The 26812-nt window shown below is 38.2% G+C and overlaps 1 protein-coding gene and 1 pseudogene across 4 annotated transcripts in view; one reads left to right on the forward strand and one right to left on the reverse strand.

The window, feature by feature from the left end:
* RFX8 (regulatory factor X8) overlaps positions 1-26812 on the forward strand; it is a 257873-nt gene that overhangs the window by 76350 nt on the left and 154711 nt on the right. Inside the window, exons 1-2 of one of the 4 annotated variants that reach the window (XM_047851628.1) lie at positions 19353-19381; positions 20541-20690. The exons of the other annotated variants lie outside the window; for them this stretch is intronic. The gene's annotated coding sequence lies outside the window, so the exon portion shown is untranslated. Of the gene's footprint in view, positions 1-19352; positions 19382-20540; positions 20691-26812 lie in introns of those variants that run through there. 4 annotated transcript variants of the gene reach the window in all.
* On the reverse strand, positions 9773-10169 carry LOC125161709 (40S ribosomal protein S12-like; annotated as a pseudogene).

Consider the following 26812-nt stretch of genomic DNA (forward strand, 5'->3'; position numbering starts at 1 on the left):
AGAAATAACTAAACTGTGTTAGGTCTAAGCTGGCCCTTGTCTGTTTCTCTTCTTTTCCTCATTCAACACCCAGCATATTTTTGTTTTGTCCTTCCAATAGTGAGAGCTCATTTCCACCTTGGGACTTTGCCCTTTTGGTACCCTCTGCATCTTCATATCTTCTGGTGGCTTACTCATTTCATCATTTGGGTCTCAGCTCAAATGCCACACATCCTGAAAATGGCTTCCCCACACCCCACTCAAGTCCTAATTACTCCCTACGGCAGTGATTCTCCAAGTATGTATTCTCCAGCAATAGCAGCCTCACCTGGGAGCTTGTTAGAAATGCAAGTTCCCAGTCCCCACTCCAGACCTACTGGATGAGGAACTCTGAGAGTGTGGCCCAGCAATGTGTGATTCAAAAAGCCACCCAGGGGGCGCCTGGGTGGCGCAGTCGGTTAAGCGTCCGACTTCAGCCAGGTCACGATCTCGCACTCCGTGAGTTCGAGCCCCGCGTCGGGCTCTGGGCTGATGGCTCAGAGCCTGGAGCCTGTTTCCAATTCTGTGTCTCCCTCTCTCTCTGCCCCTCCCCCATTCATGCTCTGTCTCTCTCTGTCCCAAAAATAAATAAACGTTGAAAAAAAAAATTTAAAAAAAAAAAAAAAAAAAAAGCCACCCAGGTGAGCTCATGCACACTCAAATTTGAAAACCACTGCTCTGCCCAATTCCTTGAAGTATTTTCTCCACAGCTCCCATCTCAGAAATTATCTGATTTATTTGTTCATTTCTTGCCTATGTACCCTTACTAAAATCGAAGAATCATAATGAATGTGGAAACCTCTTTTGCCTTCATCATTGCTATCTGCCCTTGAACAGTGTGTGGCTCAATAAATATTGGTTGGATAAATGAGTGAATGATTAGATGGAGAGACAATATGAGTGGAGACTCTAGAGTTGGAAAGTGTGGGCTGAACCCTTACTCTGCTATGTGCCAATTGTGTGGCTAAGTCATTTGTGCTTCCTAAAACTGTTTCCTCCTCTGTTAAATGGGGATAGAAATAGCACCTATCTGAAGGTTGCCCAAAGATAAAATGAGATAATCTATGCTAAATGCTTCATATGTGCATAATAAACACCTATCATCATCATCATCATCATCATCATCATCATCATCATTTTATTGACTAGTACCCTCCTTCCTAAGGTAACTAGAACAAAGGAGCTCCAAGGGGATGAGAGGTTCAAGGAACAATTTGAAGGGGGAGAGGGAGAAGCTGGACAGATGTGTCAAAGGAAGTTATTTATAGGCAATGGGAAAGGGTGGACCATGTTCTTGGGAACTCCAGGACTGATGGGAACAAAGAAGCAGAATATTTGGTAAATAAAGCCTGATGAATATGGAGAGAGAGCTAGCTCTCAGAAGCCCATAGCTCTAAGGATCAGAAACTGGATCCTGAGCATGAGAGGAAGGCTCTGGAAAGTTCTGGCAGGTGCATGGCCCCAGAACTGCTTGCTGTCTCCTACATGAATGTGTCTTCTGAATAAACACAAGGCTTACTTATATCTTCCTCAGATTACTTGCCGTTTAGAGCAGCAAAGAGCCCTCTCTCCCACCCCCTTTGTATTTTGCCTCACTCAAGAAGAGAGGTTTCTGCTCAGGAATGACTTTATTTAAAGATGCCTTTAAAACTGTTGTTCTCCATGGCAACTAGAGAAATAGATGAGTGAAGAGCGTCTCCAGAATCCCCAGTTTTCTCCACATCTTCAAATTTGTTTCAGTTACTGAAGAAAAATGGCATGGCACAAACAACAACTCATTTTTCTCTCTAAATTCCAAGGCCTGATGCAATATGTTTTCAGCAAGTACTGTGGTAATGTGTCCTAATTTAATAAAACTCTGCAGAACGCAAAAATATGGACATCCAAAAAGAGTGACTGCTTATAGTATTGAAAATTTCTTTCTTTTTTTAAAAAGGATTTGGAGCAGTACACTACACCTGTAAAAAGTTAGATTTCCCTGGCTTGTGCATTTAAAATGCATTTTACAAAAACTCAACTTAGAATTTTTGGGAATATGTTGCCTCCAAAACGAGGCCACCCAGCAGGAGGTTCAATAGGAATGGTTTTAATCCCAGGCTTGCTTGGTGGAAGGGTTCTGCATGTCCCCATGGCAACAGAAGGCGGGGTGGAGTGGTAGTGGGGGTCCCTTTTGCTCTCTCTAGAGTTCCTCTCCAATCCCAGCTCTCTCTGGAGTTGGGGGTTTTTGGTGATGAGGTCAGTCAGAACCAGTATCCCTGAATCCTATGAGATTTGTTTTGGGGAGGACTCTACTAACATATAGAATAAACTCTTCCTTTGATCATCTTTGAAGTTTTTCTGGATGCTGCTTAACTCTGTGGATTAATAGTATGGTTTAACATAAAAGAATAGCCTGTTCCAGAGTGCCGGCAGCAGATTGTGCCAGAGATCCACAAGCTAGACCTTGCTAATGGAAGGCCAGAGACAGACCAGATTCTGTCCTTTCTGTTCCAGCCAGCTGAATCTGTGACAGCCACCTTTACCTGCCTTCTATATTCCAGCCTCTAAACCTTTGCTCACATCACACCCCTGTGCTGGTAGCTCTTTCTGCCATGAGGCATTCTTGGCTTGGTACTCAGGGCCTGTGACCTTTCGAGGACTGATGACAATATTTCAGGCCTGGAAAAAAATGAATTGGCTCCTAAACATGAGGATTAAACACTGAAATTGAAGTAAATATTTAATTAAGAGTCTGCAAAATGTAACATGATATCAATGAGTCAGCTACTACTCAACTCAAGCCCTATATGATTACATAAAAATGTTAACAGTTTGGATCACGAGAAAACATTTATAAGTTATAAGGAAACTCCAAACTGGAATTATAAAAATTATACAGCAAAAATTTATATGTTCTGTGGGATGGGAATATGTTTTAATGTGTTTGCTATGAAGTGGGACAAAGTTGGACCCTGAAGTCCTAGACATGGGCCTGGCACTATTTCTTAGTAACTTTGCAATCTTGGGCAATCAGTAAAAGTCATGGAACAATGCTTGCCCATTTGCAAAATGAATTTAAATGAGATCAAGGTGATTTGTAGATGTAGTAGTGCCAATGAAATGTGTGTAAATTTTATTTGTGAATAATCTAAGGCAAATATGTAGAAGTAAAAGGAAAGGTTTTCTCACGTGATGACAGGCTTACTACCTATATTTGATTCTCTTTTAGTGATAGGCCAGGCAGGTGGAGGCAAGGGGCCTCTCTCCACACCTCAAGGAAGTTCTGATGGGTCTGGGGTCTTCTGAAGAATAATGGAGAGGTTTTCTTTCCTTTGTAGACATCTGTTGAAAAGAATATTTATATATTCTTTATATTTCTCTCATTCCCCTAGAAGAAAGATAATAAAAAGAGCAAAGATTAAGCAGGACAAGAGGTACAATCTGGATAGTAGAGCTCATCCTCCTAGTTTGTTCAGTCTGGTTTGCAAAGACATTCCATCGGTAACCTTAACCTGGTAGCATATATTTCCAGGTACCCCAAAAAAGAGACTACATAGAAATCCACACTATGCCCCCCTCAAGAAATATCTCTTTTGTATGGCCAGTGCCCCCTTTCATGTCAGAAGCCTGCAAGTGGCAGGACTGGATGTACCATAACTATGAGAAGCTTGGAGAGGAGATTGCTGCTGGCATAGATGGGCATTGTATGGGCATCATTTCAATCTCAGGCCAGGCCCTGATTGATGGCAACAACTCAGATGGCCTGGTTGCAAAGAAAATGCAGTAAAATCTCCGTATACCTATACTGACTGGTTGGTTGATTGATCTTTAAAGTTTATCTATTTTTGTGAGAAAAGAGAGAGGGACGGGCAGAGAGACAGGGAGAGAGAGAATCCCAAGCAGGCTCTGCGCTGTCAGCACAGAGCCTGATGTGAGGCTCCATCCCAGAAATCATGAGATTAGGACCTGAGCCAAAATTAAGAGTCAGACGTTCAACTGACTGAGCCATCCAGGCACCCCAATACTGATCTATTCAAAACAGTTCCAAATTCAGAGCAGTTCCAACCCTGCAATCAGTTGTGTACCATATTATCCAATAAAAAGTATTGAAAAACTCTAAATGTGATTAATCTTTTTTATACTCTGAAGTATTCTGGTTTTCTAGATTTACTTAAGAAGGACTTTTTGAGGGTTCCTAGGGTAGGTATTTGTATTGGTACTTTAATATTCTTGCCTCTTGATCTCTGATTGTTTTGCCTGCAGCCTATGCTCTGTGAAGTTTGGTTTAAAGATGGACTTCTAAAGATACCCTGTGCATTGGAGTCACCAGGCCTGTGCACACACTCTTTCCCACCCTGGTCACCCTCTTGATCATCTTCAGTGATACACAGTTTGCTCATCCCTTAAGGTCTAACCAAGGACTACCCCTTTCATAAGACTTCCCTGGGCTACCTCAGACTGCATGGGCCTTTCTTTCTTCTAACCTTAGTGACTCAAATTGGCACCACTTATTTAGGATTTACGTTTTTCTTTGGATCCAATTCAGCATTGCCTGTAATTTCATGTGTGAACGATTCTGGAGAAGGCATATCAAAAAACAAGGCAAGCTTCCTCCCTTGAGGACATCTAGGGACATGTTAGGAGAGGCCCATGAAAGTTGAGGGCATGGAGGAGGAAGGTAGAGATTGGCCCTGAGGAGGTGGCCATGGAAGGGTGCACAGAGGTGGCAGCCTTCTTGCTGAGTTTGTGGGGAAGACAACAGGGAGAAAATCCAAAGCTACAGAGAGATGAAAAAGTTTGGACTTGTCATGGGACAGAGAAAGATGGCTGTGGCTCAGTTGTAGTTGTGGAGAGCACATTCCCTGGGGCCAGGCTTTCAGGGTTGGAGTCCTGGCCCCAGCACCTACAAGCTATTATGAATGTGAAAAGTTACTTAACCTCTCTTGGCTTGTTACCTCACCTGAACAGTAATGTGAATAATATTGGTATTGACCTCTTAAAGTCATTGTGAGAATGAATAGGTATAAAGTGCATAGAACTGGGCCTCTGTTACAGTCACAGAAATAGTGAAGATGAGCTGCTCTGGGGAAGAGCAGAGACCCATGGGGGAAATGCCACTGGCAAGGGGTAAAAATGAGGTGGAGCTTGTATGCCATGTGTGGGCGTGAGTTGGGGCTTTATCCTTTGGGCAGTGGAATCTTGAACTGTAACTTAAATGTTCATGAGGATATGTTTTATCTTAGTTAAAACTAAAGAGAAGAACTGTCTTATACCGTCTTGCATTCTCTATGGCAACTAGAATAGTTCCTGATAATAAATACTTGTTGAGTGAATGAATGAATGAATGAATACTAGGCTAAAAGATCCTCGTTTCTGTGTACATGGTATCAATATACTACATTTTACTGCAGTGTTCACTGAAGCTCTTCTTCTGTGTCTAATACACTTTACTTCTTCCAGACTCTCACATCTATGAACTTACTCTTCTCCCTCACTGTGATCTTTGGTCTTTTGTCTTTCTGTTCTCCTAGGGCATTTAATGAATTGGGTTTATGTCTGCCTGAATGTCTGCCTCAGGAACTGCAATTTTAAGGATGTGTGATTTCCTTTCCCCACTCCTCCCTGCCAGCCCTCAAGAGTCCTGACAAACCAGTCCCCATCCTGGGTCATTACCTTCTTCCTTCTCCACATCTCTCACTCTCAGCCTCCTACACACTGTAAGTCCCTACATTTAGGACTTATTAAAATGTGATGTTGTCTACTGCGTCCTCAGTGCTGCCAGGCAGTCATTTGTTCTGTTAAATCTTCAAAAAATTAAATATTACAAACATTTACAAAGAATATACAGCTCAATGAATTTTTACAGAGTTAACCTCCAACTGATCATCACCTGGGTCAAAAACTAGAATGTTTCAACACCCCTGAAGTCTTTCTCACGCCCCTCCTGATCACTAGTACTTTGTCTTTTTCTGCAGTAAGCACTATCCTAAAGTTCATAGTAATAATTTCCTAACCTTTCTTCATGCTTTAACAACTTAAACATGTACTATTAAACACTATAATTTAGTTTTGCTCGTTTTCTGAACTTCACATAGATGGAATTATATAGTATATGTATTGTGTGTATTTGGCTTCTTTGACTTATTATTATGTGTATGAAATTCATGTCATTGCATGAAGCTATAGTGCATTCATTCTCAGCGTTGTGTATTATTTCATTGTATAAATATACCATATTTTTAAATTATTTTTATTAAGGTATAATTGACTGACATATAACAGTATATTAGTTTCAGGTGTACAACATAATGATTTGATATTTGAATACAATGTGAAATGATCACCACAGCAAGTCTAGTTAACATTCATCACCATACTTAGCCATGAAAAAATTTTTCTTTTTTTTCTTGTGATGAGGACCTTCAAGATTTACTCTCTTGGCAACTTTCAAATATGCAATACAGTATTACTATAGGTAACATGCTGTACATTACATCCCCATGAGTTACTAATTTTATAACTGGAAGTTTGTATCTTAGGATTCCCTTCACTCATTGCTCCCCACCGGCCTGCATAATTTCTTTATCCTTTATGTAATTGTTGGATACTTGTGTTTTCACAAGTTGAAAACTTGTGTTTTCAGTTTGGGGTTATGTTGAACAGTGCTGCTGTGGTTATTCCTGTACATGTCTTTTGGTGCCTATGTGCATGTATTTTTGTTAGGAATTCCACTGAGGAGTGGAATTCTGAATCATGGAATAGGAGAAAGAGAATCAACTAGCTCCCAATTTTGTTATTGCAATTTACATACATCCACCATTCCCAGCAGTGAATGAAGGTTCAGGGTTCCATATCTACACTTACATTTGGTGTTGTCAGTATAGTGTTATCTCAGTGTTTAAAAAAAATTTTTTTTAATGTTTATTTATTTTTGAGAGAGAGAGTGCTAATGGAGGAGAGGCAGAGAGCGAGGGAGAGGCAGAATCCAAAGCAGGCCCAGGCTCTGAACTGTCAGCACAGAGCCCAGTGTGGGGCTTGAACTCATGAACTGTGAGATCATGATCTGAGCCAAAGTCAGATGCTTAACTGACTGAGCCACTGAGGTGCCCATATCTCAATGTATTTTTAATTTTCATTTCTCTAAGTACTAATAAAGTAGAGCCCTATTTCCTATGTTTTGGGGCCATGGATATTCTCTTTTGTTAAGTGCTTTTCCTTGTTTTCTTCTCATTTGTCTGTCTTTTGTTTCTGAGTTTGTAGGAGTCCTTTTGGGTCAGTTGAACAGCATCTTTTGATATACACAGAAGTTCTTATTTTCATGTGGTCTTGTTTATTAATCTTTTCTTTTGGTTATTGTTTTCTATAGCTGTGTAAGAAATGTTCCCCTGTCTTGAGGTCATGAGATATTTTCTTGTATTTTTTATAGAAGTTTTACTATTATTATTATTATTATTAAATATTCATTTTGACTATTATTTGCCTTTCGCATTTAAATCTATAATTTATCTGAAATTGGTTTTTATATGGAGTGAGATAGGGGCCAAGTTTCTTTTTTTCCCCACACGGATATCCCGTTTTTCCAGGACAATATATTTGAAATGCTATGGTTCACCCACTCTCTCCAGTGACAAACTTGTCATGTTCATGTATGCATGAGTCTGGTTTAGGGTTCTTTATACTGTTCCATTCACCTCTGTGTTTATGTCAGTGCCATACTATTTTAATTATTGTACCTTTATAATAAGTCTGGATACTTGGTAGAGCAAGTCTTCCTTGCTTGTTTTTCTTCTTCATAGAAGAAAGCTCTTTACCAACCTTTTCATTTCCATATAAATGTTAAAAATAAGGTTGTCAGTTTCCTATACAAAAAAAAAAAAACCTGTAAGAATTTTGATTATAAGTGTCTTGAGTCTAAACATAAGTTTCAGGGAAGAATTGGCATCTTCACAATATTGAGTCTATTATTTCATTAACTTGTATATCTACCCATTTTTTGAGATCTCTTCAATTTTTCATAATAATGTCTTACAGTTTTTTGCACATCTTTTGTTATATTTATTGCTAAGCATTTGATATATTTATGTTTTTTGTTAATGGTATTTTTAAAGTTTCTTTTTCTTATATATTATATTCCTAATTATATTAGAAATATAATTGTATTAATAATTACACATAATTATATCATCATGTAAATAACAATATAATAGATTTTTGTATGTTGATTTTGCATCCAGTTAATCACATATGTTAGGTCTAAAGTTGAATAGATCATTTTGGACTTTTAAATGTATGTTATCATTAGAATCTATGAATAATAAAAATTTCCTTTCTTCCTTTCTAATCCATATGCCTTTTTTTCTTATCTTATTACAATGGCTAGTACAATGTGGCATAAAAGTGGTGATAGCAGGCATTCTTGTTTTGTTCTTGATTTCCAAGGGAAGTTTTTCAATATTAACCATTAAGTATGATATTTAACATAGATATTTTGTAAGTATTTGTATCACTCTGCATCTAGTCAGTCCCAATGAGAAACCAGGGAAACAGGGAAAGTTCAACAAAGAATTATTTAACCATGATAGGAGGGTAACTATGAAAATGCAGAGATAATGTTAAAGGACAGCCAGGGCTGAAGGAGAGTATCCAAGGAAATACAAACTTGGAAATGGAGCTTCCTTCCCATGGCTTCCTTCCCAGCCCTCATTGTAAGTCATGTGGTTGCAGCACTCTGCTTGGTGGAAAAGTTTTTAGGGTTGCTCAGGCTAGCACAGGGCCATGGTTGAGAGGCAAACAGGAAACAATCTTTTAGGACTTAGGCCATTCAAGGCTGATGTAGAAAGAGTTAGGTTTCTACTGTGTTTGTGAGGCCAGGATCTTGGAAAGGCCATAGGAAGGCCATTACTGGACCTGGACTGAGGCTGCAAGATTACTGAGGACTACATGCTCTGTGCACAGAGCTGGATCAGAGCACCCCAAATGTGCCCACCCACTCACACCTCTGACCAGTGTGCAGCAGGAACAAGAAAAAGTAAAACACTGTACTTTGGAGTCAGAAAGAGAAGCCATCTTTCTCTTGCAGTGTCACTTCAGCACCCCCTTTTGGCAAAGTTCCACATACTTGGTATGAAGGAATAGTGAGTGCTTCAAGAATCCCGTCCATCATAGAGCAGGTACTGAAGAGTGAATTTGGAGCTGAAAGGCAATAAATCGATAACTGGCACAATACGCTTGATCAGATTAAGGAAATTCTCTTCTATTTCTAGGTTGCTAAAAGTATTTTTCGTGAATGGGTTTTGAATTTTATCAAAGGATTTTCCTATTGAAACAATCATATGGCTTTTCTTTACTATGAATGTAGTCAAGGACACTAATCAATTGTTTATTGAATAAAATAAGTAAATTAAAATTTGCCATGTTTTTGTACATTTTTGTAATTTTTAAGTGTACCAATTCAGTATCATTAATTACATATACGCCATTACCACTGTTTCAATTTTTTTCATCAGCCCAAAGAGAAATTCTGTGCCCCTTAAGTAATAACTCCCCATTCCACCTCTGCCCAGCATCTGACAACTTCTAATCTATTTTCTCTGAATTTTCCTATTCTAGGTATTTCACATAAGTAGAATTACATATTTGTCCTTTTGTGTCTGGACCACTACCCCTAGCTTAATATTTTCAAGTTTCACTATGTTATAGAACTCCATTTTTGTTGTTGTTGTTGTTTTTTGGTTTTTGTTTTTTTTGAGGAACAAGGACCACATTTTTTACTTGTTTATTTCTTGTATTGGAAGTATTCCTTGATGACATTCTTGGCCTGAGACTCTTTGCCGTAGACTTTAATCACCACACAATAGCAACCAACCACTTTGCAGGGTTTACTCTCTGTGTCAGTTTTATAGAGGCCTATGCATTACCCTAGTTTCTTGTTCTCATCAACCTTAATTAGGTTGATTTGGTGTTCAGCACGAAGGGCCTCACCAACCTGACATACATAGGCTCATCACACATGAATGCAACACACAAGGATGGATTTGGTGTTTGTTTAAGGCTTTGGCAGCTTCACAAATTCCATGTGGTAGGCCATCATGGATGAAGGCAGTCTTCAGCACCTCTTGTAAAAAAGTATTAACATCCATTACACGTCCAGCAGTAATGCTTTCCTCAACCATGGTCATGGGTTACGGGTGGAGCCGAATCTTGGTGCACCTGGGCCTCCACCTCCAGGTATGACTCCATGGTGGCAGGGAAAGAACAGAACTTCATTTTTTTTTAATGACTGAATAACATCCATTGCATGTATATGAAATATTTTGTAATGGTTAGTTATATATGTCAATTTGACTGTGCCATGGATGCCCAGATAGCCGATGGTGTCTGGGTGTGTCTGTGAGGGTGTTTCTTGAGGAGATTAGCATTTGAATTGATGGACTGAGTAAAGCAGATAGCACTCCCCAGTGTAAGTGGGCATCATCAAGTCTGTTGAAAGCCAAACTAGAACAAAAGGCCAGTGGAAGGCTGAATTTGCTCTCTGCTTGACTGATTAAGCTGGCTGGGATATTGGTCTCTTTCCTTTAGCACTCCTGGCTCTCAGGCCTTCAGACTTGAACTAGAATCTATACCATTGGCTCTCTAGCTCTCAGATCTTTGAACTACACCACCAGCTTCCTTGGGTCTTTAGCTTTGCATATAGTAGATTATGGGACTTCTCAGCCTCCATAATCATGTGAGCCAATACCTTATAATAAATCTGTTTATATTTGTGTATCTCTGTATCCATCTATCTGTTATCTATCATCTCCCATTATTTCTTTAGAAAAATCTAAATATAAAACATTCATTCACTTGTTGAAGGACACTTGGATTATTTCCACTTTTTGGCTAATATAAACAGTGCTGCTATGAACATTAATGAACAAGTACCTGAGTCACTGTTTTCAATTCTTTGGGGTATATATAGGAGTGGAATTATATGGTAGATCACATGGTACTTCTGTGTTTAACTTTTTGAGGAACCACCAAGCCGTTTTCCAGAGCTGCTGTACCATTTTACATTCCCACCAATAATGTACAAGTGTTCCAATTCTTCCACATCTTTGCCAACACTTTTTATTTTCTTGTTTTGTTTTTTTATCATAGCCATTATGGTAGGTGTGAAGTGGTACCTCATTATGGTTTTGATTTGCATTTCCCTAATGACTAATGATGTTGAGCATCTTTTCATGCATTTATTGGCCATTTGTATATCTTTTTGGCCCATTTTAAAATTGGGTTGATTATTTTTTTGTTTTTGAGTTGTAGGAGTTATTTATTATCTTCTGGATATTAAGTCCTTATCACATATATGCTTTGCAAATATTTACTACCATTCTGTTTCTTGTCTTTCATTATTAATAGTGTTCTTTGATGCACAAAAGTTTTTAATTTTTACGATGTCCAGTTTCTCTATTTTCTCTTTTGTTGCCTGTGCTTTTGTTTTTTTGTTTTTATTTTAAGTAGGCTCCATGCCCAATGTGAGGCTTGAGCTCATGACGCCAAGATCAAGAGTCACATTGGGGCACCCGGCTGGCTCAGTTGGTTGAGCCTCCAACTCTTGGTTTTGGCTTAGGTCATGATCTCACAGTTTGTGGGTTCAGGCCCCACGTTAGGCTCTGTGCTGACAGCGCGAAGCCTGCTTGGGATTCTCTCTCTCCCTGCCTCTCTCTAATGCTCTCTCTCAAAAAAAAAAAAAAAAAAAGAAAAAAAAAAGAATAAAATTTACCAAAAAAAAAAAAAAAGAGAGAGAGAGAGTCACATGCTCTACTGATGGAGCCAGCCAGGCACCCCTACCTGTGCTTTTGGTTTCATACTTAAGAAAGCATTGTCAAATCCAAGGAAGATTTATTCTTATGTTTACTTTTAAGAGTTTTAGCTCTTAAATTTAGGTCTGTGATCCATTTTGAATTAATTTTTTTATATAGTCTAAAGGAAGGTTCCAACTGATTCTTCTGAATGTGGATATCCAGTCTTCCTGGAACCATTTGTTGAAAAAACTACCTTTTCCCTCCATTGAATAAAAGATTTTATTTCTATATTCTTCAATTCTATTCTATTTGTCTATATCTGTCCTTATGCCAGTACCAACCATACTGTTTTGATTACCATAGCTTTGTAGTGCATTTTGACATTAGAAAGTGAGTCTTCCAACTTTGTTCTCTTTCAAGCTTGTTTTGGCTACTCAGAGCTCTTGAAATTCCATATGAATTTTAGAATCTACTTTTCCATTTTTACAAAAAATATCATTGGGGTTATGATAGAGATTGCATTGAGTTTGTATATCACTATGGGTATTGTCATCCTCACAGTATTAAGTCTTCTAATTCATGGACAAGAAATGTCTTTTCCTTTTATTTACATCTCTTTTAATTTCTTTCAGCTTTGTTTCATAGTTTTCAATGTACAAGTCTTTCATCTCCTTGGCTAAGCTAATTTGTAAGTCTCTTATTCTCTTTAGGTCTTTGTAAGTAGAATTGTTTTTAAAATTTCTGTTATATTTATTACCAGAATAAGGAAATAAAACTGATTTTTGAGTGTTGATGGTGCAGTCTGCAATTTTGCTGAATTTGTTTGTTAGCTCTAAAAAGTTTTTTGAATCTTTAGAGTTTTCTACATATAATATCACATCATCTTAGAAGAAAGATAATTTTACTTCTTTTCTAATTTGCATATCTTTTATTTCCTTGTCTTGCCTAATTGTTCTGGCTAAGACTTGCAGAGTGATATTGAATAATAGTGATGAAAGTGAGCATCCTTATCTTGTTCCTGATCTTAGTGGGAATACTTTCACTCTTTCACTATTGGGTATGATGGGTTGTGGGTTTTTCCTACATGGTCTTTATCATATTAAGGAGGTTGCTTTCTATTAGTGTACTGTGTGTTTTTATCATGAAGGTGTATTGAATTTTTCCAAATGCCTTTTCTACATTGAGATAATCTTGTAGTTTTTTCTCCTTCATTCTATTAATATAGTGTTACACTGATTGGTTTTCATATATTGAATCATCCTTGCATTCTGGGACAACTCCTATTTGTTCACAGTGTAAAATTCTTTCACTATAATGCCAAATTCACTTGGCTAATATTTCATTGAATATTTTGTTGAATATAGATTTCCTATATTCATTAGGAATATTGATCCATGATTTTCTTTTTTTGTAGTATCTTTGTCATGCTTTGGTTACACTGATCTCATAGAATGAATTAGTAAGTGTTCCCTCCTCTTTAATTTTCTGGGAGAGTTTAAGAAGGATCTATGCTAATTCTCCTTTAAATGTTTGGTGCTGGACTTTTCTTTGTTGGAAGGTTTTTGGTTTCTGATTCAATCTTTGTATTTGTTATAGGCCTATTAAGATTTCTGTTTCTTCTTGAGTCAGTTTTGGTAGTTGTGTTGTTTCTAAGAGTTTGTCCTTTTCATCTAGGTTACCCAATTTGTTTGCATACAATTGTTCATAGTATTTTCTTATAATCCTTTTTATTTATGTAGTGTTTGTTGTCCTGTCCACTATTTCATTTGTAATTTTACTTGAGCTTGGTCTTTTTTTCTTAGTCAATTTAACTAAAGTTTGTCAATTTTGTTGATATTTTTAAAGAACCAACTTTTGGTTTCCTTGATTCTTCTGCTTTTTAGTTCTGCATTTTGTGTATCTCTGCTCTAATCCTTATTATTTCCTCCTTTCTATTAGCTTGGGTTTATTTTTCTTTTCTTTTTTTAGTTCCTTATGGTGCAGAGTTAAGCCATTGATTTGAGATCTTTCTCTCTCTCTCTTTTTAAAATGTAGGCATTTACTGCTATAAATTTCCTTCTGAGTACTCTTTTTGCTGCATCCCATAAGTTTTGGTATGTTTTATTTTCATCCTCATTTGTCTCTAAATATTTTCTAATTTCCCTTGTGATTTCTTCTTTGACCCACTGGTTGTTTAAGAATGTTGTTTAGCTTCCACATGCTTGTGAATTTTCCAATATTATTTCTGTTACTGATTTCTATCTTCATCCCATTGTGGCTGAAGAAGATACTGTGTATAATATCTATCTTTTTTTTAATGTTAATTTATTTTTGAGAGAGAGAGCGAGCAAGCAGGGGAGGGGCAGAGAGAGAGGGGGGCAGAAGATCTGAGTCAGGCTCTGTGCTGACAGCAGACAGCTCAATGCAGGGCTCAAACTCACAAACTGGGAGATCATGACCTGAGCCAAAGTCAGAGGCTTAACCGACTGAACCACCGAGGCACCCCTATGATATGTACCTTTTTAAACCTACTGAGAATTGTTTTGTAGCCTAACATATGGTCTGTCCTAGAGAATGTCTCATGTTCTTGGAAGGAATGTATATTCTGCTGTTGTTGCATGGAATATTCTGTATGTCTGTTAGGTCTAGATGGTTTATATGTTGTCCAAGTCCTCTATATCCTCACTTATTTTCTGTCTGGTTGTTCAGTCCATTATTTAAAGTAGGGCATTCATGTCTCCAACTATTATTGTAAAACTATTTCTTCCTTAAATTGTCAGTTTTTCCTTCATAAATTTTGAAAGTCTCTTGGGTGTGTAGATGTTTTAATTGTTATATTATCTTGCTGTATTAAAAATGTTATTTATATATTGTCTGTCTTTTTCTCTTTTAATCTTTTGGAATTAAAGTTAATTTTGTCTGTTATTAGTATAGCTACCCCAGTTCTCTTTTGGTTAATCTTTGTATGAAATACCTTTTTCAATCCCTTCACTTTCAACATATTCATGTCTTTGTTTTTGTTTTAAAAATTTTTAATGTTCATTTATTTATTTTGAGAGGAAAAGAAAGGGAGAGAATCCCAAGCAGGCTCCATGCTGTCATCAGCACAGACCCCGGCATGTGGCTCCATCCCAGGAACCATGAGATCATGACTTGAGCCAAGATTAAGAGTCAGACACTTAACTGACTGAGCCACCCAGGTATCCCAATCTATTTGTGTCTTTGGATCTAAAGTGAGTCTCTTATAGATGTATATATTTGAATCCATTTTTAGAAACCTTTTCTGCCAGTTTTTATCTTTTGATTGGAGAGCTTACTCAATTTACATTTAAAGTAATTACTGATAAGGAGGGGCTTACTTAGTTTTGGCATTTTGCTCTTTGTTTTCTAGGTATTATAGCTTTTTTTGTCCCTCACTTCCATTATCACTGCCTTCTTTTGGGTTCAGTTGATTTTTGTTGTGCGTTTGAGTCCCTTCTCATTTCCTTATGTGTATATTCTATACCTATTTTCTTTTTGGTTACTATAGGGATTTAATTTAACATCCTAAGGTTATAGCACCCTAATTTGAGTTTATAACAATTATCTTCAGTAGCACACAAAACTTGTATGTAGCTCCCTTCTCCCTTTCTATTATTAGAAGCCACAGATTACATCTTTACATGGTACATGACCAGTAGTATGTTTTTTATGCGTTTGTCCTTTAAACCATGTTTTTTAAATTTATTTTTTATTTTTTTATTATTTAAAAATGTTTTAATGTTTATTTATTTTTGAGGCGGGGGGTGGGGGGGTAGAGGCAGAGAGAGGGAGACACAGACTCTAAAGCAGGCTCCAGGCTCTGAGCTGTCAGCACAGAGCTTAATGCTGGGCTCGAACCCCAGAACTGCATGATCATGACCTGAGCCAAGTTGGACACTTAACTGACTGAGCCACCTAGGTGCCCCTAAACCATGTTTTTAAAAAGTGGAGTTAATACCAAAATTACAATAATACTAGATTTTATAATTATCTATGTATTTACCTTCACGAGATCTTTTTTTTTAAGGTTATTTGTTGATTTTGAGAGAGAGAGAGAGAGCATGTGTGTACAAATGGAGGAGAGGCAGAGAGAGAGAGAGAGAGAGAGAGAGAAAATCCCAAGTAGGCTCTGTGCTGACAGTGAGGAGCCCCATGCAGGGCTCATGAACCATGATATTATGACCTGAGCCAAAACTAAGAGTCTGACAGTTAACTGATTGAGCCACCCAAGTGCCCCTTCACCAGAGATCTTTATTTCTTTTTACAGCATCAAGTAACTGTCTAGTTTCTTTTCAGCTCAACCAGGAGGACACCCTTTAGCATTTCTTTTATTATTATTATTAACAGAAACCTTTGTTTATTTATTTTGAGAGACAGAGAGTGTGAGCAGGGGAGGGACAGAGAGAGAGGGAGAGAGAGAGAGTCCCAAGAAGACTCCATGCTGTCAGTACTCAGCCCAAAGCAGGGCTGAAACATATGAACAATGAGATCATGACCTAAGCTGAAATCAAGAGTTGGATGCTTAACCAACCGAGCTACCCAGGCGCCCTGCATCCTTTAGCATTTCTTGTAGGACAGGTCTAGTGGCAACAAACTCTCTTATCTTTTGATTATCTGAGAATGTCTTAATTTCTGTCTCATTGTTTTGATTTAGAAATTTCTTTACTTCTCTAAGTTTTTTATTTTATTAAAACACACTAACAAAAAATTGACTGTCTTAACCATTTTTAAGCATACAGTCAGCAGTTTTAAGTACATTCATATTGTTGTGCAAACATCAACACCATCCATCTCCAGAACCTTTCCATCTTGCAGAAATGCAACTCTGTACCCATTAAGCAATGATTCTTTATTTCCCCTCTCCTGTCAGCCCCTGGAAACCACCATTCTACTTTCTGTGTCTATGAATTTGACTACTCCAGGTACCTTATACAAGTAGAATCATATAGCATTTGTCTTTTTGTGATCGGCTTATTTCACTTACTATAATGTTCTCAAGTTTCATCCATGTTATAGCATGTGTTAGAATTTCCTTCCTTTTTAAGGCTAGATAATATTCCATAATAGTAAACATTTTGTTTAACCATTAATTCATCCATGGATACTTGGTATGTCTGGTTATTCTCATTGTGTGCTAGAAGCAATATTTGAATACTTGTTTGTAGAAAACATTTGAGGCCTAGAATAACATTATTTTTTTCCCCATAGAAGATCTATACTTGCAGGGCACCTGGGTGACTGAATGGGTTAAGTGTCTGACTTCGCTCAAGTCATGATCTCACAATTCGTGAGTTTGAACCCTGTGTTGGGGTCTGTACTGACAGCTCAGAGCCTGGAGCCTGCTTCAGATTCTGTGTCTCCCTCTCTCTTTGCCACTCACCCACTCCCGCTCTGTCTCTCTCTCTCTCAAAAATAAATAAACATTAAAAAAATTAAAAAAGAAAAAAGAAGATCTGTACTTGCTTCCAGCAGGTTCCTAGAAAAATGTAGCAATCCAGGATCACACTATGCACTTTCAGGAATTGAGAAGATTTGAAGCTGGGCTGCAATTTTTGGTGGTCTTAGTTTGCTTCTAGTTTTCCTATGGTCCTGTGGAGACTCAACTGACAACACAGGAAATTCATTAGGGATCCTTCTCCTTCCTAATCTTCAGGGTCTCTGGGATCCTACTTTTATACTTCTCACACCATAAGGTTGGCAAAAGCACTGCTCAGATGTCTCTGTGGGAAGTAGCAAACACACCCAAGGGGAAAGGAATTCTAATATCAAGCGTACCCCTCTGGATTATCTCCTGAATCTAGTAGGGTAATTCTTAGTGCCTTTATCACCATCAAGTAGTTGATTTTTATATTTTGTTAGCTTTTCTAATTGTACTCATTGCAAAGTTTGGTCTAAATTATCTGTAAAGGAAGTCTGGTGGTTTTTTATTCTACTCTTTTTGTTGCTTCCTCTCAAATTCCATGTAGGAGCCATTGAGTTCTCTGCCACAACCTTCAGACTTCCAAACCAACTTCACTTCTTCAGTCCCAACAGATGGTTTGGCTTTTTGTTCATTTGAGGAAACATATCTTTCTCAATGCCCTCCTCTCTCAGTATTGTTTTAAATTATTTGTTTATTTGTTTTTGTATCTTTCTATATTTTTGTCTACTTCCTTCCTTTCTCAAAATAAAATCAGTCAAATCTTGTTAACATAGCTTCAGCTTTCTACCTCCTATCTCCTCTAATTTCCATCTCACCATGCTTCATCAACTAGAGACAAGCCTGTCTTAAATCTTTCCTGTTTATAACATTTTCCAGGGATTTCTCACCTAAATAAAACCTTACCCCCAATCTCCTACTGTCTTAAGCTGTCATGTCCTTTTCCCCCTTCTTTACATGGGTATTCTTTCCTGAAGAGAAAACTTCTATGGTTTCTCCTCCACCCCCACCCATTCTCTTGAAACTCTTTTGTAGATGGTCACCAATGACATCTAGGTTGGCAATGACTTTTGTCATTGTCTTCTATGCTAATTTCTTTGGAGCACATGAAACTATGATCTACTTCTCCCTAAATCTCTTTTTCTCTTGGCCTAAATTGTACTGCTATTTTCCTTATTCTTTTACATTTCTGACGATTATGCCTCTGCCACTGTAGCTGGCTACTTCTCTCAAATTCCTTATAAGACAACTATAATTTCAGAGTTTCTGCAAGGTCTTTGGGGGAAGATAAATGGTTCTATTGTTAGAAAGCCAAGAGTTTCAGAGGTGGGCCATAGGCACATCCTAGAATAGGGGAGTAAAAATGGGAAAAATTATTCTGCTTAGCAATCTAAAAAACTATTTCAAATAAACTGGGGAAATTTTTATAGGTTATATTGCCTTTAGGAAAATGTTTCTCTTCCTTAATGTGTATTTAGACTACATTGTCTCTGAGAAAAATTGTTTGTCCCTGAAAAGGGCACGTGAGATTGTGCTTTCATGTTATCTGTAGGACAATTTAGAGGGCTATCCCCACCTCCCACCATGAAGATACTTGAACAGGGACTGAACTTGTAGTGGGAAAGCCCTCTGTGGACTGTTATCCTGAAGCCACCTGCATTGTTATCCTAAACTGACTAGCTCACATTCTGGGAAACGTTCTAGTAGTTTCCTGTGCTCCCTGAGTTCCATGTGTTCCATTATGGTCCAGTGTTAGAGAAGCCACTGGGTCCAGAATAGAGGTGTGAAATTTGCACAGAAAAAGAAAAAGGTAAATGTGCTTTTGTTTAATGAGAGAAATAGAAGGATAGGTTTCAAGTCATGAAAACAAGACTAAGAAGTCAAATGTACACTGTGAAAGGAGTAATGCTTTTTCTTTTCTCTAGGATTCTGGGATATGACAATCTATTTAGCATGGAGACTTAAGTTTTCTTCTCTCCCTCATATCATTTCCTGTAGTTATTCCCAAAACTCTAATAAAGTTTTCAGTATGCCCCAGAGCCTTGTTTGAGTGGTTTTATGGATAAATAAAGGATACCCCAGAAAAGAGACATGCTGACATCTCTGCATCATCACCACCATATCCAGGTGTAATTATTGAAGAAGAACAGGAGACACAGAGGTCCAAGTGATGAAGAACAGTGTAAGCAACCCAAGGTAGTTCTGAGAGCAGCTGAGGGGAGAATATGATAATGGAGAGCCAATCACACTTCAGGGGCTGCCTTCCCCAAACATATTAAAGGAAAATATATCTGCCAGGGGAGACACTTCCCAAAGTTCTATCTTGAACTCTCTTTTCTGTTCTTGTCTTGCTCCCCTCTCTTGACATATTGTCTATTTCCATGGCCTTCTGTGAGCCTGTGGAATCATCTTCCCCCTCACTCCTAAGTTACAATCACAAGCCCATAACCTGTGTCCTGAACTCTAGTGCCGTATTCCCTACCAAGTGACTACAGGCATACTATTCACACCACAAACTCCATATGATTAAGGTTAAGCTTAGTGTTTTTACTTTCCATCTACATTCCTTCTATCCACATTAGCATTTCTGTCTTCACTATTTTTATTTTTGTTGGTTGCATAGTCAAGTTCCATTGCCCAGGCTTACACAGGGGTCATCTTCAAGTTCATCTCTCTTGCCATTGTCATCCATTTGCTTGAGCACATCCTGTCAATTCTTCTTTAGTAGCTATTCCTTTAGACCCCACTTTTCCATTCTTACTGCTATGATCCTAACTTGGCCCCCTTGCTTCATGCTCTGATTCTCGTGATACCCTCCTGGCTTCTAGTTTCTGTTTTTGCCTCTTCTAGGAATCTGCACATCCCTACCAGATTAACAGCTTCCTAAAATTTTTTTTACATCACTTCTCTGTTAGAACTTTTAGTGATTCCTTTTTGCCTTCCCAGCTGGTATTTAGTGACTTCTCTGGCTGGTATTAAAAATTCTCCAGTCTGGCCCCTTCTACCTTTCCAGTTTTATATCTCTCTACTCCCCTAAATGGGCCTTGCTTTCAACAAAACTGGTCATGCTGTCCCTTTTTTTTCCCTCTCTGTCTCATTGTTTTCTCATTTTCTGGCACATTCTTTGTCTGCTTTCATCTCAGACACATCTTTCACAAGCTCTGCCTTAAATGCCACCCAAGAATTGGGGCCAAAATTTCTGTCTTAGCCTTAAACCTCCATTTCACTGATTGTATATCATTATGTGTTGTAGGGATGTATGTATATGTCTTATTTCTCCTACTAAACTGAACATCTTGTGAGAGTAAAGATGTGTTTCCCATATTTTATTTCCTCCACAGACCCTATCAGAATGATAGACATATTATAATCAGCAAATGTGGAAGGAATAGCTGAATGAAAGAATATTCAAGAAGAAAATGCTAAAGAAGAGGAATTATACAATTGGGAGGAGATTTTTCCCTGTTCTCATTGAGAATTCTGAACAAAAGGTAATTTGTAGAGCTGATATAAGCTATATGTATAAATTTACCTTTGGCTTCTTGTAGTCATTGGAGTTGGACCAAATTAGACTTGAGCATGCAGATCTAAGGAAAATAGCCAAATGGCTTTTTCCTGAACAAAATTTATTTTTCTTGCCATAGCTATGTAGGAAGATAAGATATGAACATAAAATGGGTCTAGTTTTCCAGTCAAAGATAGGCCTTTTGCAAATATTATTAAACCTGTTATTTCTAAGCCATTTGCAAGTCTGGCTTAACCTACTAGAAACTACTAGAAAACATCATTTAAATATAGATTCCTTCTTCCAGATTAATGTATATAGAGTTTTCTAAAAATAAGAGTAGAAGAAAATGACATCATGAAAGCAAGGGTAAGTTCTTAGCCCTTTAATTCTACAGAAATTATACTGTTATTCTGGTCTGCTCAAATGGTTCTGTTGTGTTTACCCAACACACTGAGAGAAGAACAAAATGTCGAGTTTTAATAAGTTTTGTTTGCTTTAGTTGATAGCAAGTAATTTTTAGTCTCAGAAAGCAATGTTTTGTTTTGTTTTGTTTTTTACTTAGTGCTAATCTTGATGGTGTTTTGATGTCAGTGAGTATTTGGCTAGTTGTATTGCAATTTTGCCAAATTGCTTAGAGTCTGGATGAAAAAAAATCCATGAAATAGATTTTATATTAGTGACTTGATATTAAGTGAATTTGGCTGCATTATCTCTGTTTTTTTCACTTTAATCAAAACAGGGTAAGTACTGAAATACTCACATTGAAAGCTTAGCTAGAGCAAATTCTTAATAGGCCATTGTCTGTCTGTCTTTCTCTGTCACACATATATCTACTTCCGTTGCGCCCTTATATTTCTCAGAGAACAAATCTTGGTGATACCATGGAAATGCTCATTCGTCAGATGATCTGAACTTTCTGAGGTTATAAAAAGCGTGGCTCCTGGAAGCTTCCTAATGGACTTCTTAATGGGGATTTTCAGACTGTAAAATTGAATGGCTAGGGTTGCTGACCTCTTGAGATCTATAACCTCTTCTGTCATGGTGAGAATGGACATTGTAAGAAAAGAAGAGGGATGTGGCTCTTTCAGGTAAAATCATCAATTCAATGAAGCAAAAATATGAGTATCTGTGGTGGTCATGCATTGCAGATTGCCAACGACGGGGGGTGTAATTGATCAGGGACCCCAGCTGCTCCACTCTGAAATTCATCGTCATTTTGCACCAAGATCATGCCTCCTATGGACTGCTCTCAGTCAGTGACTGAGCTGGGCACAATATCAAGGCAGGGCTGTTCCTGGGAGCCATGGGACTCCTATGGCTTTTTTCAACCTTCCTCAGACTGCATAGCAGTCCAGGAGACTTTCATCCAACCTTTCTCCCTGCTCTCCATCACTCAGAGTCAGACTGGCATCATGGTCTAGTGGCTTTCCTAGCCCTTTTCAGCTTCTTTCCTATTTTCCCTCACAAGGTGTTTCCCCTTATGTATCCTTGTACATATAATCCCATCTGTTTCTTCAGTGATCTGGATTAACACGGCATTTACTGGGTATAAAGTATTCTTCTGGGATGCATAGATAAACCTCTGTCAGAAATAGCTCACCTCCATTTCCTTGTTCATTGCTCTTGCAGAAAAGAGCTGTGGGCACCTGGGGGTGGGGTGAGTGAGTATACTTTTTCTGATACTTAGCATGAGCTCAATGAATATTTGTTGGCATCATTCATTTATTTAATCAATTGTCCCTTTAGCCAGGAAATATATACACTTAGGCATACAATTATCCTAAGAATTTCAGTGAGGTAAGAGCATCTTTAAACCTTGGTTTATTTGGGTGGTGAATGCAACTTAACTGCATGTTTTTCAAGAGTAATTACCACATAACAAAAATGGGGCTGGGCACAATAGGGATTCACAGCATGAAGTACACATTTTGACCTCTACTCTGGAAGAATATTTAATTGAATTAGGAAGACAAGGTTTATAGTAACAAAATCATACTTAACAATATAAGTATGTAATTCATTATATAATATATAATTTATAGGACTTTATAATTTAAAGTATATAAAGGATATAGAGGGGTACCAGTCAGTTGAGTGTCTGACTGATTTTGGCTCAGGTCACGATCTTACAGTTTGTGGGTTCGAGCGTCAAACGTGACAGCATGTTCGAGCTCCATGAGAGCATGGATCCTGTTTGGGATTCTCTCCCTCTCTCTCTCTGCCTCTCCCCCACTCATGCTCTCTCTTACATGCTCTCTTTCTCTCTCTCTGTCTCTCTCAAAATAAATAAATAAACTAAAAAAATAAAAGATATAGAGACAGGAAAGTTTTTATGTTTATGGGGTCATACCCCAAATTCTCATCTGAAAAAACATATTCTATCCGGATTCTGTTTGCAAAGATTCATTTCCACTCAGACATTTTTATTTCCATTAGTGAGTATAGACTTTATCTGATATATATAAAGATGAACTCTGTCTAGCTGGCATGCTCTGGAGGAAGTGAGCTTTTACCTTTGTATAACTTCTGGAGAAACAACTTACACAGTAAAATATTGCAATGTCTTTTCCCACCTCTCTCCGAAACGTAAGCAAAACCCTAGCATCATGTTGGAGGCAGGCTCCAGGAAGGTACCATTAATGTAAATTAGAACTAGGAAGGTGTCTGATCAAACTTCCTTGTTTTTTAAGTGAAGAAATAGAAACATAATGAAGATAAGTGGCTTATAAGGAAGTTTTGGTTAGAAGCAGCAACCAATCTCAGTTACTTCAAACAAACAGACACATGAATAGAATTTATTATAAGGATTCAGGGATATTCCATGGAATCCAAAGGGACAGATAAAGCTGGGCTAGAAACAAGGCTGTAGAAAGCCCTGGAGAACTCAGGAATTCTCTTTTTGCCACACTTCTTAGGTCTGCTTGGTGTTCTTGGCCCTGGCTCTCAGAGAGCGCTCACATTCACACTGCAGTTCCAGACATATAAATTGGCTGGCTCTCTTCAATCCCTAATCCAGGTTTCTGGAGGAAAGAATCTGATTGGTCCACTGTGGGTCAGTTGTCCAATTTAGCAGAATTAGCTGTTGTGTCGGCAGGGGCCTCACATAATAGAAACTTGGCTGCATGTAAGGATGGGAGATGGGAGCAAATTGTATACTGTGTGAGCTCTGTTGATACCCCAAAGACATCTGCTGTAAAGGTTGTATGCCAAGTGCATGGCAGAGGTAGGGCAGGCTAAGTGTTCTCACTCCCTAACTTCGATGATTCATCAGCCCCTTGGGCCTAGGGCAGTGTAAAATACACACCTATACTGCACATGTGCATGAAGACACACGTAAAGATGCACACACAATTACATTGTGCATATGCGCATGTGTGCACAGGCATGTGTGCATGTATACATGCGTACATGCGTACATGTATACATACATATGGGGTGTTTGTCAGGTGGTGGTGAGGGCAGGAGGTCATATAATGTAATTCTCCATGTCATGGTTTACAGGCTGTTTTTTCTTTGATTTTTTAAATATTTTATTTTAATTCTAATACAGTTAATCTTTGATTTTTTTTAATCTTGAAAAATAATTTGCAATTTTATCCCTTTCAAGATAAAAACTAGAATCATAAATTTATATTTCATGATGCACGTAGCTGATTCTATGATGTTTCAACAAGTCTGCTATATTTCCAAAAGTCTCAAAAAATTTTTCCCTAGGTTATTGAGGCACTTTGTCCCTCCTTCAGTTTCCAGGTTTAAGACTGGTAAATATGCTGAAATCATTCGAAGGTTTAACATACCCACTTTCACCTGTCCTGTGGGACTTCTGTTATGTTGTAGGCGGGGTAAAAAAGGAAATGGAGAAGTATCAGCAATAGCAGCATTGAACGTGCTTGACCCATTGAATCTGTTTTTCCACTAAATCCTTTAAAAGGCCCTGCTAAATACCCACATTTCCTATTGAACACACTGGGATTCAGAGAGTGGAAGTGTTTCGCTGAAGGTCGTACAACCAACCACCAAACAGCAGACATGGCTTTTGAACTCCAGACTGCCTAGCTCTGCTCCCTTTGCAGTTGTCAGACACGACAAATTCTACCAGCAACCCAAAAGCGTTTCTCATATTCAGAAATGCTCTTTCAGCTTGAGCACATGTGAAGAACTCACGTAGAGTACTTGAAGCCATCTCCTCCCACAATCCTCCCTGAACCTTCTGGCTCAGGGGGTCCCGGTAGGAGGAGAAGCTCGGGGGTTACTGTTTCAGTCCTCTACAGCTGTGTAATAAGTCATCCCTAAGCCTCATGGCTGAAAGTAACTATTTAGGGGCACCTGGATGGCTCAGTCTGATAAGTGTCTGAGACTTGATTTTGGCTCATGTCATGATCTCATAGTTTCATGGGTTGGAGCCCTATTTCAGGCTCCGTGCTGACCATGCACAACCTGCTTTGTATTCTCCCACTTTCTCTCTGCTCCTCCCCTGCTTGTGCTCTCTCTGTCTCTCTCAAAATAAATAAATAACCTTAAAAGAAAAGAATTATTTATCATTTCTCACAATTCTGTGTCTTGATCAAGCAGTACTGCTTCACATGGCATCTGCTGGGGCTCTGGAATGGCTAGTAGGTCCAAGATGGCCTCACTGCCGTGTGGGTGGCTGCTGGCTGCTGGAAGCTTGGTGGAGTCCTCAGTTTTCCACGTGGGTTCTCCATATGGCTGCCTGGACTTCCTCACAGTACGGAAGCTAGATTTGAAGAAGGAAATGCAGACTGCAATGGCTAAAGGCCTTGCCTTGAAAGGCACCCAACATAACTTTCACCACATTCACTTGGCCATATTGGGTCACAGGGCAACACATTCAGGATAAGAGGATATGGACCCTAACTCTTGATGAAGGGACAGTGAAGTCTCATTGCAAAAGAACACGTAGGTCTTAAACAACCAGAAAAGAAGAACAAACAAAAACCTATGCCAACAGAAGGAACAACATAATAAAGATTAGTGTGAGCATAAATGAAACAGAGATGAAAAACACAGTTGAGATAATCAGTAAAACCAAAATTAAGTTCTTTCAAAAGATCAAAAAAAAAAAAAGGCAAACCTTAGCTAAACTAAGAAAAAAATAGAGAAGACACAACTAAAATCAGAAGTAAAAGTGAGGATATTATGACTGACCTTATAGAATTTAAAAAGATTAAAAGAGAATACTATATATAATTGTATGCCAACAAATTAAAAAGTTACCTAGAAACCCACAAATTGCCAAAGCTGACTCAGGAAGGAATAGAAAATTTCAACAGACTTATAACAAGTAGAGAAACTGAATCAATAATCAAAAACCTCCCAGCAAAGAAAAGCATGGAACCAGATCCCTTTACTGATGCATTCTACCATTTTTAAAACGATTTAAAAAAATTTTAATTCCACTATAGTTAACATAGAGTGTTATGTTAGTTTCAAGTGTACAATATAGTGATTCAAAAATTCTGTATTACTCAATGCTCATCAAGATAAGTGTATTTGGGGGGCTTCTAGGTGGCTCAGTCAGTTAAGCATTCAACTTCGGTTTGACTTCGGTCACGATCTCATGGTTTGTGAGTTGGAGACTCGCATCAGGCTCTGTACTGACAGCTCGGAGCCTGGAGCCTGCTTTGGATGCTGTATCTCCCAGTCTGTCTGCCCCTCCCCTATTCATGCTCATGTTCATGCTCTGTCTCTCTCTCTCTCTCAAAAATAAACATAAAAATTTTAATAAAAAAGTGAGTGTATTCTTAACTTCCTTCACCTGTTTTACCCATCCCCACATCTGCCACCCCTCTGATAACTATCAGTTTGTACTTTCTACTTAAGAGTCTGTTTTTCATTTGTCTCTTTTTTCTTTGTTCATTTGTTTTGTCTTCTTTCTTAAATTCCAAATATGAGTGAAATCATACAGGATTTATCTTACTTTGACTTATTTTGCCTAGCATTATACTCTTTAGATCTAACCATGTTGTTGCAAATGGCAAGATTTCATTCCTTTTTATGGCTGAGTAAATTTCCATTGTATGTATAGACAACATCTTCTTTATCCATTCTTCTCTATCGGTGGACACTTCGGCTACTTCCATGATT

Source organism: Prionailurus viverrinus, chromosome A3, assembly GCF_022837055.1.
Source record: "Prionailurus viverrinus isolate Anna chromosome A3, UM_Priviv_1.0, whole genome shotgun sequence".
In the NCBI taxonomy this organism is placed as follows: domain Eukaryota; kingdom Metazoa; phylum Chordata; class Mammalia; order Carnivora; family Felidae; genus Prionailurus; species Prionailurus viverrinus.